Raw genomic sequence first — 14,178 nt, forward strand, 5'->3', positions numbered from 1 at the left:
TCGACCTTACTTAGACAAATTCGTGATTGTTTTCATTGATGATATACTAGTCTACTCCCGAAGTAGGGAAGAACATAGCCATCATTTTACACCAAGTCCTTGAGACGCTGAGGACGGAGAAACTGTACGCGAAATTCTCAAAGTGCAAGTTCTGGATTTGAGAAGTGAATTTCCTTGGACATGTAGTTAGTAAGGAAGGGATTCATGTGGACCCTTTGAAGATCAAAGCAATCGAAAGTTGGGCAGCACCAAGAACACCCACAGAAATCCCACAATTTTTAGGACTCGCCAGTTACTATCAAAGATTCATTCAAAACTTCTCCAAAATTGCAAAACCCCTCACCACCTTGACTCAAAAAGGAGTGATGTTCGTCTGGGGAGATAAGCAAGAGGCTGCATTCCAAACACTAAAATGAACTCTGTGCAGCGCTCCGATCTTGTCCCTACCGGATGGAACCGAAGACTTTGTGGTTTATTGCGATCCATCAAACCAAGGTCTAGGCTGTGTGTTAATGCAACGAGGAAAAGTCATTGCTTACGCCTCAAGACAACTGAAGACGTACGAGGTAAACTACAGGACGCACGACCTTGAATTAGGAGCATTAGTGTTCGCCCTGAAAATCTAGAGGCATTACCTTTATGGCACCAAGTGCACCATCTTCACCGATCACAAAAGCCTCCAGCATAGCCTCAATCAAAAAGAACTCAACATGAGACAAAGACGGTGGGTGGAATTACTAAACGATTACGAATGTGAGATTCGTTATCACCCCGGAAAAGCCAACGTGGTTGCAGACGCTTTGAGCAGAAAGGAGTACTCGGGCCGCCGAGTAAAGGCATTAACCATGAGCATCCACTCACACCTGTCCGCACAAATCAAGGAAGCACAAGAAGAAGCCTTGAAGCCAGAGAACGTGGCAGCTGAAGCATTGAGAGGAATGGACAAAAATCTTGAAGTCAGGGATGAGTTGTCTCATGAACCGGATCTGGACACCAAAATTTGGTGGATTCAGGGACGTTGTCATGAACGAAGCTCATAAAACTCGCTACTCCGTGCATCCCGGCTCAGACAAGATGTACTTAGACCTCAAGAAGTTGTATTGGTGGCCGAAAATGAAAGCCGAAATAGCTACCTTTGTGGGCAAGTACCTGACTTGCGCCAAGGTTAAGGTAGAATATCAAAAGCCCTCGGGACTACTTCAACAGCCAGAGATACCCGAGTGGAAGTGGAAGCGGATTACAATGGATTTCATTACCAAGTTACCTAAGACCACGGGTGGACTTGACCCCATTTGGGTAATCGTTGACAGATTAACCAAATCCGCACACTTCCTACCAATAAAAGAAACAGACAAAATGGAGAAGTTGACAAGGATCTACATTAAATAAATAGTGCGCCTTCACGGAGTACCAATATCCATTATCTCCGATAGAGATGTAGATTCACATCATGATTCTGGCAGTCACTGCAGAAAGCTATGGGGACTAGGCTGGACATGAGCACAGCCTACCACCCACAAACAGACGAACCGAGTGAAAGAACCATTCAAACGTTAGAGGACATGCTAAGAGCTTGTGTGATAGACTTTGGTAAAGCTTGGGATACTCATTTACCTCTTATTGAGTTTTCCTACAATAATAATTATCACACTAGCATCAAAGTTGCTCCGTTCGAAGCCCTCTATGGCCGTAAGTGCAGATCACCCCTGTGATGGGCTGAGGTGGGTGATATGCAACTAGCAAGAGGGCAAGTCCCTAACAGCACACTCACTGGCCCGGAGATCATAAGGGAAATAACCGAAAGGATCGTCCAAATTCGAGAGCGAATGAAGGCTTCGCAAGATCGACAAAAGAGCTACGCGGATAAGAGACAAAAACCTTTGGAGTTCCAAGTTGGAGATCGAGTACTTCTGATAGTATCACCTTGGAAGGGATTAATACGTTTTGGGAAACATGGGAAATTAAATCCAAGGTATATCCGGCCATTCGAAATCCTCGCTAGGATTGGACCGGTGGCATATAAGCTACGATTACCAGAGGAAATCAACCACGTTCATCCTACCTTTCATGTGTCAAACCTGAAGAAATGTTTTTCTGATGAGACCCTCGTCATTCCTTTGGAAGAAATTGAGATCAACGAGAACCTCCACTTCGTAGAGGAACCTGTTGAAATCGTGGACCAAGAGGTCAAATCAACGAAACAAAGCCGCATTCCCATCGTAAAGGTCCGGTGGAATGCCAAGCGAGGACCCAAATTTATTTGGGAACGTGAAGACCAAATGAAACAAAAGTACCCACATCTATTCCCCAAACCTTGAAGTCCCACTCAAAATGCAAATTTCGGGACGAAATTCCTTCTAACAGGGGGATAATATGACAACAGTCAAAGTCAAAGTCAAAAGTCAAAGTCAATGTCAACAAGTCAAAGTCAAAGTCAACAAGTCAAACCGGTCAAACTTAACCAATACTTGTATGTGAAAAGTTATTCTATAAAAACGTGTATTGGTACACCAAGAATTCAAGTGTCTCAGATATTTTATGTGTTTAGCAATGTAAAACCCTAAAAAGGGAGTTAAACGCTTCAAAACATGACTAAGGACCCTTTCGGGGACTTAAAACAATCATGAACAAAGCATAACGGGGTTCACGAACCTTGCATTACGAGATTATACGATAATAATGGCTAAGATGAAATCTCTCCCAAATCTCTCCAAGTATGTGAAATCTCTCCCAAATCTCTCCAAGTATGTGAAATCTCTCCCAAATCTCTCCAAGTATGTGAAATCTCTCTCAAACTTTTTATAGTCATCCGGGTCATCCCGACCCTTAACTTGGCCGAAAACCGCTTGAATCGGGGAGTTGTATCGAAAAACAGCTAAATAGGGCCGAAACCCCTCTTAGGAACCGAACCTCTTAGAAGGAACCTCTTAGAACCGAAACCCTTCTATTAGGAACGAAGCTCTTCAGAACCGAACTACCCAAGATCCGAACCGAAGCCTGAGAGCCGAACTAAGCATGCGGGACCGAAACCTCCCTACAACGGAAATAGGCCGAGCCCTCGGTCCATTTCGGTTCCATAGTAATTTCGGACCGAGCCTATACCTTCAGTTCCTCCTCTCGTATCTCCGGTCCCTTCCTTCTCCCACTCTCGGTTCTCACCTTCTAAGAGCCGAACCTCGCAGGTTCGGTCCTTAATGCCGGTTTTCAACTACTTTCGCTTCCTAAGCCCGTTTTTGACGTTTTTGACGGGGATTTTTCACCAAATTCATATTTTTACCATTTCTAACCCCCTAAACTCATATTTTATTCATCTCTCAAGGATTTATTAATTATAAATCAATATTTTACATTAAAAGAAATATCTAAAGATATTTACCCCACAAGTGGGTCAAGTGTGCCTACTGGCCTTCCATGTGTCATCTCCTCATTAACCAACCTTATCCACATCACACAAACCAATGTAAACATCACTTCAAACTTACAAGTTGCTCCAGCAACCTTCAATATATATAGAAGTCCTTGGAGAACTACTTGGCTTACTTGATCATTCCAAACACTTATACTTCTCAAAACACCAAGAGGGCCTCATTTTCCCTCTACTTCCCACCACTTTGTGAAACTGTTCTTGAGTTGCTACTGCACTTTTTGGTAAGTATTCCATCTAAACTCAAGTGTTATTTCATAATTTCATAACACTCTTGGATCATCGACTCATATCTTAACACCAAAAATCGTTCTTAGGATCATCCAAGCTTACACGTGTTCATCAAGTGTTCTTGACTTGATACTCCTTATCTTCAACCTTCCGCTCTTCAATAGAATCACTCAAGGTGAGTTCATACCCCTACAATTTCTAGTTTTCATCAGTTTTCAGGGGGGGGGGGGGGGGAGAATACAAGTTAAAACACCAAAACATATTCAAAACTTAACTTGACAGCTTACAACAGAAAAGTTGTGGCCTGTTCACGAACTGTTTCACCCAACTTAAACTTAATATCTTTCAAAACTGATTAACATGAAAATAGTTCAGGTTTATACCTTTAAAAGGAATACTTGCACATCACCATACGATTTTTCTACAATTTATGGTGATTTTTACAAAACTGCCTATCACTGTAGCAACAAAATCGGACCAGGTTGTGAAGATGAACATTTTCACACTGGTTTGAGATCACCAAAAATTATGGGAAACTTTATGAACACAGTAGACTCTTTTTCCAAACTCTCCAAGTTTACGGATGCAGTTTTTGACTTTCGATGATTTTTCTATAAATACTCAAAAACAGTGACAGTTAAGGGTAAAACTATCAAAACAAACAAAAAGGGATTATTCACACCTTGTAACATGTTGAGCAAGGTGTGTAAGATTTACACTTAGTATTTTCAATGTCATATTATTGAAATACATAGAAATGCATAACAAGGTGTCATAACATCATACAACACTTTTGATAAACTATAATAGGTATAGTTTTGAACACTTCATTTAACAAAGAAAACGGTAACACTATCGATTTACAAAACGAATATTTCACTACACGCTAAGTGAACTTGTTAATGAATATTTGTGAGACATTCTCTTTCGGGGTACTCTAAGTACCACAGAAAAGTCCTTTAGTTATAATCAGAATCTCCTGGAGGGAGAACGTGATAGTTGTGTATAGATCTATACTGGGTCCGACAAACCCGCACCTAAGCTGCTTGCAACAGCTAGACCGGCAGGTCTGGGGTGATAAGTGTCTTAACATTTCGACGGCTGAAGAACGTCGCATACAAGGCCTTCTAGTCTTTAGTATGGTTATAACATTTCACATGGGGTATTAACAAAACATACAGTTCACGAAAATTCTAAGGCTTTATACAAAGGAGTTTTATTTAAATATAAAACTCACACATAAGTATGACGATTTACTTACATATTAAGCCTTGTTTCAGTTAAGACTACAACAAACCTTTTAGAAAATATTGGATTTTCTGGAAACAAACTTATAACAAACTTTAAGGAAACAACATTCATTTTTCATAAAATGCTTATGGACTCACCAGCTTTATGCTGATACTCTTTCAAAACAACTTGTATTCTCAGGTAATCAGTAATACAGGTAACCACAAGATTTCTGAAGTCAAGACGCTAAGGTGTAGATTCTTTTGCTACATTTTATCATCATATGTAATTTATTTGGAAACATGTATTTTTGAAACAATGTAACCTTTTAAATCATATCTATGATGGTTGCGTTTTACTTTCTTCACTATGGTTATGATACTGACCATGACGTCCTCCGCCCTCGAACATTTCCGCCGTTCTGGTTTGGGGGTGTGACAGATTGGTATCCGAGCTTTGTTTATAGTGAACTAAGTATATCGAACCACGTAAGATATACAAACTATAAACACAACGGGACAAAATTTTCTGACGTAGCTTTTCAAAAGTACTTTTAACAATAAAAATTTGTATTTTTATAAAAAGTACACATACAATCGCACTCATTAATTCAGTATCATAAAGGTAAAAGTATCAAGGCAAGTTGGACATAATGACTCAGCTTCGGGGTATGTAGTCAGATGTTGGATGGATATAGTCTGATCAACTATATTTAGCCAAGGTAGGACCAATATATGCCAAAGAAGGATCATGATGAGCAACAAGTTTGCAAATTATCAAAGATTTCAAGAATCAAACATAAAAATACTATAGGAGTATTTTAACACAAAAATCCATAATAATCACAACTGCAATAACTAACTTCTTATTCTCAAAGTTTCTCGCGACATTCCTCCTTATCCCTATTCTCGTATAGGCACGATGGCAGGATTTCATTTGCCGGGTGATCCCTACTTCCCCAACCAAGGGAATGTCGGTTGGATTGTCGAAGACCCAGAGGAAGATCCCGAAGAGGAACCCATGGAAGAGGAAGAATCAGTAAACGATGAAGAAGAAGAAGAAGACTCAGATGGAACCGATTCGGAAGCCGAAGTTTACAATCCACACCCTGCCCCTATCCCTCCACAACACTTCCAAGACCCGACGCCCCAATGGGCCGAAACTATACATCGATGGTGCCGAGAACAAGGTCAACGTCCTCCCTACGGCACGGAATGAAGTTTCTACGACCTCAGCCGAGGAGGGTCAGCCGATCGAGCCCTTCCTGTCATGGTTCGCTGTGTCGCACAACACGAGGACCAAACAAGGGTAAACATTCGTCACCTCATGGAATTTGGTGCAACCAGCCAAGTTAACTCCGTTCGCATTCGCCGTTTGGATGACGACCATGATCGAACTCGAGACCGCACCGAGGTTCTTCGACGGGAAATGGCCGCGACCCGAGCCGAAGTGCAAGAACTCCGAGAACACCGAGCCAATTTTGAAGGACGCCTGGCAGAAGCGGAGCGCCAAGCGGCAGGATCCAGAGCCGAAATGAGGAACTTCCTGTCATCACTTCATGATGCTCAGAACTTCAACCGCCGCAAGTAGAATTTGAACTGCTCACTTCAGTTTAATCTAGTTTGCGGATAAATATTACTAATATTTTCTAGCATTTTATGTCCGATCCCACAATTTAAGTGTTTACACTTTCGGGATCTGTTAGGCGGTCAAAATTTTCCGTACATTGATGTAGCATAGATCCTAGTAGGGTCAAATTTTCCCAAGTATTGTATACTAAGTTATATCAATAACACTGACACACTATTTATTTTATTGGGAACACTACATCAAATTCACAACAAGAACTATTTTCAGATAAAAAATTTACTGGTGGTCAACCTATGATCGCCCGATGTACAATTCAAAGTTATATGTAACTGAGACCATGTCGACCTAGAAATGGTGGTTCCGCCTTGGATCCTGTTCCTTGTTTGGTTGTGGGCCCAGGGCTGACCCATTAGATTCAAAAGTTTATTAATTCTTAATTTCATGTAAATATTGTACATCAAGCGATTGTTGGATGGACCCGGTATGGATACTATCGCAGACATTTCACGAGAATCGATACTATCAAAATTCATAAAGTCTATATTTCTAGACTTCTGGTACGAATGGATTCTTACAACATTTTTACAAGTCGGAATCATGACACGTATAAAGAACTAATAATGTTTAGTTTAACACTCGACTTGTATCAAAGACTTATTGTCTTTTCATTCTTGATAATGGCAGAAAATGTTACCTCGTAGAAATCCTAGACGCGGCGGCGCAGCTGGGACAGCACCACCCCCCCCCCCCCCACCACCACCTCCTCAGTTCGACCCAGCCATGTTCCAGGCTGCGGTGGTGGCCACAGTGGCAGCCGCGATAGCTTAAATCAACCCCACTAATTCGGGCGGTATGGGTAGTGGTGCCTCGAATTCTAACAACGGGGACAGCCAGGGACGCTCGAGAGAGTGTACCTACAAATACTTTACAAACGGCAAGCCCAAAACATTCAATGGAAGCGGAGGTGTCATAGCCTTGCTGCAACGGTTCGAGAAAACCGAGACCATCTTTGAAATATGTGCATGCCCTGAAGCAAGCAAGGTCAAATTTGCTGCATGCACGTTCTCCGAAAGAGCCCTCACCTGGTGGAAGGGCCACGTCAAAGCACTAACACTCCTGGTGGCTAATGCAATAACATGGGGAGATGTAAAAACCATGTTGATGAAGGAATACTGCCCCAGGGGCGAGAAACAGAAGCCGGAAGAAGAATTATGGGGTCTCAAAATGACAGGCTCTGACATCCTGTCTTACGCCTCAAGGTTCAGTGATCTGGCCATGCTGTATCCCGGAATGGTTCCGACGGAAAGCAAGAAGGTGGAAAGATACATATGGGGACTCTCTCCCCAAGTCCAAGGGCACGTATTGTCCTCAAAGTCAGTTACCTTCGACAGTGCCAAGGAACTGGCACAACAACTCATTGACCATAACGCCAGCCATGACACTGTATGGACCACCTCCGACCATGCAAAAGGGGGAAACAACAAAAGAAAATTTTGGGATAAGAAGAAGGGCCAACCTACTCAAGACCCTGCCAAGAAAAAACAAGTGGTTGCTGTGCACGCTGCCACAACCATTGCCAACCCAACTCCGATAAGGCAATACGCCGGGAACCTGCCCAAATGCAACAAGTACAGCTATCACCACAACGGTGCATGCCGTGAAATGTATTGCACCAACTGTAACAAAAAGGGGCACACCGCCTGATTCTGTAGAGCTCCAGCCCAACAAAACGCACAAGCTGCCAACGCCGGAGAAAGCCGAACCTGCTATGGATGTGGACAAACAGGACACCTCAAACGTAGCTGCCCGAAGGCAAGAAACCCCAACCCGGGCGAAGTGGGCAGACTTCTGGCGATAGGTCATGAGGAAGCCGTCGCAGATCCAACTGTGGTTACCGGTACATTTCTCCTCAACAATAAATACGCATGAATTCTTTTCGATAGTGGCGCGGAGAAAAGCTTCGTGAGCCACCAATTCAAACGATTGCTTAATCAAACACCACAAACACTAAAAGACACATTCATTGTAGAAATGGCTAACGGAAAAATAGAGAACACTAACGACATTTACACCGGGTGTACCCTCACCTTAAACAATCACTTTTTCCAAATCGACCTTATGTTGGTCACCATAAATTTTTTTGATGTTATCATTGGCATGGATTGGTTATGCCCTCGCCATGCTGAAATCCTATGTCACTAAAAGGTCGTTCACCTTAATCTGCCGAGTGGCGAAACTCTCGTCGTTTATGGCGACAAACCTAGCTCAAACCTTCAGATCATCTCATGTGTCAAGGCTCAAAAGTATCTCCGCAAGGAGTACCATGCCTTCCTAGCCCATGTCGTAGACAAGAAGCAAGAAGTAAAAGACATCAAAGACATTCCAGAGGTCTGTGATTTCCCTGATGTATTCCCGGAAGACCTCCTAGGAGTGTCCCCTACTAGACAAGTCGAATTCCGAATCGACTTAATCCCTGGAGCTACCCCCTAGCCAAATCGCCATATCGTCTAGCCCCAGCCGAAATGTAGGAATTGTCCAGTCAATTGAACGAACTACTAAGCAAAGGTTGCATTATACCAAGCTTCTCACCTTAGGGAGCACCGGTTTTGTTCGTCAAGAAAAAGGACGGATCGTTCCGTATGTGCATTGACTACCGCGAACTAAACAAACTCACCATTAAAAACCGATACCATTTGCCTCGAATCGATGACCTCTTCGAACAGCTACAAGGAGCAAGTTTCTTCTCAAAGATTGACCTTAGATCTGGGTACCATCAACTATGAGTTCAAGAGGAGGATATTCCCAAGACAGCTTTCAGAACGCGCTATGGTCACTACGAATTTGTAGTGATGCCTTTCGGCTTAACAAATGCACCCGCAATGTTTATGGACCTGATGAATTGGGTGTGTCGACCTTACTTATACAAATTCGTGATTGTTTTCATTGATGATATACTAGTCTACTCCCGAAGTAAGGAAGAACATAGCCAGCATTTTACGCCAAGTCCTTGAGACGCTGAGGACGGAGAAACTGTATGCGAAATTCTCAAAGTGCGAGTTCCGGATTCGAGAAGTGAATTTCCTTGGACATGTAGTTAGTAAGGAAGGGATTCATGTGGACCCTTTGAAGATCAAGGAAATCGAAAGTTGGGCAGCACCAAGAACACCCACAGAAATCCGACAATTTTTAGGACTCGCCAGTTACTATCGAAGATTCATTCAAAACTTCTCCAAAATTGCAAAACCCCTCACCACCTTGACTAAAAAAGGAGTGACGTTCGTATGGGGAGATAAGCAAGAGGCTGCATTCCAACAACTAAAACGAACTCTATGCAGCGCTCCGATCTTGTCCCTACCGGATGGAACCGAAGACTTTGTGGTTTATTGCGATGCATCAAACCAAGGTCTAGGGTGTGTGTTAATGAAACGAGGAAAAGTCATTGCTTACGCCTCAAGACAGCTGAAGACGTACGAGGTAACCTACACGACGCACGACCTTGAATTGGGAGCAGTAGTGTTCGCCCTGAAAATTTGGAGGCATTACCTTTACGGCACCAAGTGCACCATCTTCACCGATCACAAAAGCCTCCAGCATATCCTCAATCAAAAAGAACTCAACATGAGACAAAGACGGTGGGTGGAATTACTAAACGATTACGAATGTGAGATTCGTTATCACCCAGGAAAAGCCAACGTGGTTGCAAACGCTTTGAGCAGAAAGGACTACTCGGGCCGCCGAGTAAAGGCATTAACCATGAGCATCCACTCACACCTGTCCATACATAGCGAGTTTGTTGTCTCATGAACCGGATCTGGACACCAAAATTTGGTGGATTCAGGGATGTTGTCATGAACCAAGCTCATAAAACTCGCTACTTCGTGCATCCCAGCTCAGACAAGATGTACGTAGACCTCAAGAAGTTGTATTGGTGACCGAACATGAAAGTCGAAATAGCTACCTTTGTGGGCAAGTACCTGACGTGCGCCAAGGTTAAGGTAGAATATCAAAAGCCCTCGGGACTACTTCAACAGCCAGAGATACCCGAGTGGAAGTGGGAGAGGATTACAAAGGATTTCATTACCAAGTTACCTAAGACCACGGGTGGACTTGACCCCATTTGGGTAATCGTTGACAGATTAACCAAATCCGCACACTTCCTACCAATAAAAGAAACAGACAAAATGGAGAAGTTGACAAGGATCTACATTAAATAAATAGTGCGCCTTCACGGAGTACCAATATCCATTATCTCCGATAGAGATAGTAGATTCACATCACGATTTTGGCAGTCACTGCAGAAAGCTATGGGGACTAGGCTGGACATGAGCACAGCCTACCACCCACAAACAGACGAACAGAGTGAAAGAACCATTCAAACGTTAGAGGACATGCTAAGAGCTTGTGTGATAGACTTTGGTAAAGCTTGGGATACTCATTTACCTCTTATTGAGTTTTCCTACAATAATAATTATCACACTAGCATCAAAGTTGCTCCGTTCGAAGCCCTCTATGGCCGTAAGTGCAGATCACCCATGTGATGGGCTGAGGTGGGTGATATGCAAATAGCAAGAGGGCAAGTCCCTAACAGCGCACTCACTGGCTCGGAGATGATAAGGGAAACAACCGAAAGGATCGTCCACATTCGAGAGCGAATGAAGGCTTCGCAAGACCGACAAAAGAGCTATGCGGATAAGAGACAAAAACCTTTGGAGTTCCAAGTTGGAGATCGAGTACTTCTGATAGTATCACTGTGGAAGGGATTAATACGTTTTGGGAAACGTGGGAAATTAAATCCAAGGTATATCGGGCCATTCGAAATCCTCGCTAGGATTGGACCGGTGGCATATAAGCTACGATTACCACAGGAACTCAACCACGTTCATCCTACCTTTCATGTGTCAAACCTGAAGAAATGTTTGTCTGATGAGACCCTCGTCATTCCTTTGGAAGAAATTGAGATCAACGAGAACCTCTACTTCTTAGAGGAACCAGTTGAAATCGTGGACCAAGAGGTCAAATCAGCGAAACAAAGCCGCATTCCCATCGTAAAGGTCCGGTGGAATGCCAAGCGAGGACCCAAATTTACTTGGGAACGTGAGGACCAAATGAAACAAAAGTACCCACATCTATTCCCCAACCCTTGAAGTCCCACTCAAAATGCAAATTTCGGGACGAAATTCCTTCTAACAGGGGGATAATGTGACAACAGTCAAAGTCAAAGTCAACAAGTCAAAGTCAATGTCAACAAGTCAAAGTCAAAGTCAACAAGTCAAACCGGTCAAACTTAACCAATACTTGTATGTGAAAAGTTATTCTATAAAAATGTGTATTGGTACGCCAAGAATTCAATGTTTCAGATATTCTATGTGTTTAGCAATGTAAAACCCTAAAAAGGGAGTTAAACGCTTCAAAACACGACTAAGGACCCTTTCGGAGACTTAAAATAATCATGAACGAAGCATAACGGGGTTCACGAACCTTGCATTACGAGATTATACGATAATAATGGCTAAGATGAAATCTCTCCCAAATCTCTCCAAGTATGTGAAATCTCTCCCAAATCTCTCCAAGTATGTAAAATCTCTCCAAGTATGTGAAATATCTCCTAAATCTCTCCAAGTATGTGAAATCTCTCCCAAATCTCTCTCAAACCTTTTATACTCATCCGGGTCATCCCGACCCTAAACTTGGCCAAAAACCGCTTGAATCGGGGAGTTATATCGAAAAACAGCTAAATAGGGTCAAAACCCCTCTTAGGAACCGAACCTCTTAGAAGGAACCTCTTAGAACCGAAACCCTTCTGTTAGGACCGAAGCTCCTCAGAACCGAACTACCCAAGATCCGAACCGAAGCCTGAGATCCGAACTAAGCATGCAAGACCGAAACCTCCCTACAACCGAAATAGGCCGAGCCCTCGGTCCATTTCGGTTCCATAGCAATTTCGGACCTAGCCTCTACCTTTGGTTCCTACTCTCACATCTACGGTCCCTTCCTTCTGCCACTCTCGGTTCTCACCTTCTAAGAGTCGAACCTCGCAGGTTCGGTCCTTAATGCCGGTTTTCGGCTACTTTCGCTTCCTAAGCCCGTTTTTGACGGGGATTTTTCACCAAATCCATATTTTTACCATTTTTAACCCCCTAAACTCATATTTTATTCATTTCTCAAAGATTTATTAATTATAAATCAATGTTTTACATTAAAAGAAATATCTAAAGATGTTTACCCCACAAGTGGGTCAAGTGTGCCCACTTGCCTTCCATGTGTCATCTCCTCATTAGCCAACCTTATCCACATCACACAAACCAATGTAAACATCACTTCAAACTTACAAGTTGCTCCAGCAACCTTCAATATATATAGAAGTCCTTGGAGAACTTCTTGGTTTAATTGATCATTCCAAACACTTATACTTCTCAAAACACCAAGAGAGCCTCATTTTCTCTCTACTTCCCACCACTTTGTGAAAGTGTTCTTGAGTTGCTACTGCACTTTTTGGTAAGTATTCCATCTAAACTCAAGTGTTATTCCATAATTTCATAACACTCTTGGATCATCGACTCATATCTTAACACCAAAAATCGTTTTTAGGATCATCCAAGCTTACACGTGTTCATCAAGTGTTCTTGAATTGATACTCCTTATCTTCAACCTTCCGCTCTTCAAGAAAATCACTGAAGGTGAGTTCATACCCCTACATTTTCTAGTTTTCATCAGTTTTCAGGGGGGGAATACAAGTTAAAACACCAAAACATATTCAATACTTAACTTGACAGCTTACAACAGAAAAGTTGTGACCTGTTCACGAACTGTTTTACCCAACTTAAACTTAATATTTTTCAAAACTGTTTAAAATGAAAATAGTTCAGGTTTATACCTTTAAAAGGACTACTTGCACATCTCCATACGATTTTTCTATAATTTATGGTGATTTTTACAAAACTGCCTATCACTGCAGCAACAAAATCGGACCAGGTTGTGAAGATGAATATTTTCACACTGGTTTGAGACCACCAAAAATTATGGGAAACTTTATGAACACAGTAGACTCTTTTTCCAAACTCTCCAAGTTTACGGATGCAGTTTTCGACTTACGATGATTTTTCTATAAATAATCAAAAACAGTGACAGTTAAGGGTAAAACTGTCAAAACAATCAAAAAGGGATTATTCACACCTTGTAACATGTTGAGCAAGGTGTGTAAGATTTACACTTAGTATTTTCAATGTCATATTATAGAAATACATAGAAATTCATAACACGGTGTCATAACATCATACAACACTTTTGATAAACTATAATAGGTATAGTTTTGAACACTTCGTTTAACAAAGAAAACGGTAACACTATCGATTTACAAAACGAATATTTCACTACACGCTAAGTGAACTTGTTAATGAATATTTGTGAGAAATTCTCCTTCGGGGTACTCTAAGTACCACAGAAAAGTCCTTTAGTTATAATCAGAATCTCCTGAAGGGAGAACATGATAGTTGTGTATAGATCTATACTGGGTCCGACAAACCCGCACCTAAGTTGCTTGCAACAGCTAGACCGGCAGGTCTGGGGTGATAAGTGTCTTAACATTCCGACGGCTGAAGAACGTCGCATACAAGGCCTTCTAGTCTTTAGTATGGTTATAACATCTCACATGGGGTATTAACAAAACATATAGTTCACGAAAATTCTAAGGTTTTATACAAAGG

Source organism: Lactuca virosa, chromosome 4, assembly GCF_052849685.1.
Source record: "Lactuca virosa cultivar CGN04683 chromosome 4, Lactuca_virosa_CGN04683_v6, whole genome shotgun sequence".
NCBI lineage: Eukaryota > Viridiplantae > Streptophyta > Magnoliopsida > Asterales > Asteraceae > Lactuca > Lactuca virosa.